Here is a 1,230-nt window from a genome sequence, read left to right on the forward strand (position 1 = left end):
ACCCGACCTGCAAAAACAGCATGAGCATATGGATGCTTATACTATTATCTTTCATCTTCGTGAGTTGTTCGATGAGCAGGCGAGATCCGAACGGTTCGATGTCTCTAAGCTCCTCTTTCGCTCACGAATGCAGGAAGGTACATCTGCAGTACAACATGTATTGAAGATGTACGGGTACATTGAGAGGCTAGGGACACTCGGTTTTGCGATGGACCACGAGTTAAGTATTGACTTAATTCTGCATAGTTTATCCGACAGTCATTCACACTTTGTGATGAACTATCGGATGAACCGAATCGAGTCCACGATACCGGAGTTGATCAACATGCTCAAGACTATTGAGCCATCTGTCAAGAATGAGAAGAAGGCTGTGATGCTGGTTGACTCCTCTAAGAAAGGTTCTAAGAGAAAGGCAACTCGTCAGAATAAAGGGAAGAAAAAGAAGGCCAAGGTTACTGAACCTGCTTCAAAAGGACCATGCCATCACTGTGGCAAGATGGGTCACTGGAGAAGAAACTGCAAGGCTTATCTTGAGACTGTGAAGGCAAAGAAGGCATCTGATGCTGCATCCGCCTCAGGTATTTTCGTAATCGAATGCCATACTATTTCCTCAAGCACTTGGGTATTAGATACTGGGTGTGGCTCACATATATGTAATGACATGCAGGGGCTAAGGAAAAGTAGAAGACTTGCCAAAGGAGATTCAAGCTTACGAGTTGGAAACGGAGCAAAGGTTGCAGCTGTAGCCATTGGAACGTACTTGTTGAATCTCCCTAGTGGACATGTCTTAGAGTTGGAAAACTGTTATTATGTTCCTGCTTTAATAAAGAACATTGTTTCTATTTCTTGCTTAAATAGAAAAGGTTTTCATTTGACTTTTAGTAACAATTGTTGTTACATAACTTTGAATGGAATTCTTTATGGAACCGGAACGTTATATAATGGTATCTACGTGTTAGAAAATTCCAACGAAGCATTCAATATCGAAACAACCAATAAACGTGCTCGAATAGATGATCCGTTATCCTCCTACACATGGCATTGTCGTCTTGGCCATATAAGCAAGAAACGCATGTCTGAACTCCAAAAGATTGGTAGTTTAGAGTCATTTGAATTAGATTCATTTGACACATGCGAATCATGCTTAAAAGGTAAGATGACTAAGTCACCTTTTACTGGAAAGGGAGAAATAGTGGGAGAGTTGCTTGGTCTTGTACATACCGATGTATG

General features: G+C 41.3%; 1 long non-coding RNA gene across 1 annotated transcript; it reads left to right on the forward strand.

The window, feature by feature from the left end:
* Nucleotides 1–296: 296 nt before the first annotated feature.
* Nucleotides 297–842, forward strand: LOC141842696 (uncharacterized). Its single transcript, XR_012602965.1, has 2 exons — nucleotides 297–578; nucleotides 668–842. It is a non-coding gene; the product is annotated as an uncharacterized LOC141842696 (long non-coding RNA).
* Nucleotides 843–1,230: the final 388 nt, after the last annotated feature.

The sequence above is a fragment of the Curcuma longa genome, chromosome 12 (genome assembly GCF_044706935.1).
Source record: "Curcuma longa cultivar G26 ecotype Majalengka, Jawa Barat chromosome 12, ITB_CL_G26_1.1, whole genome shotgun sequence".
Classification (NCBI taxonomy): Eukaryota; Viridiplantae; Streptophyta; class Magnoliopsida; order Zingiberales; family Zingiberaceae; genus Curcuma; species Curcuma longa.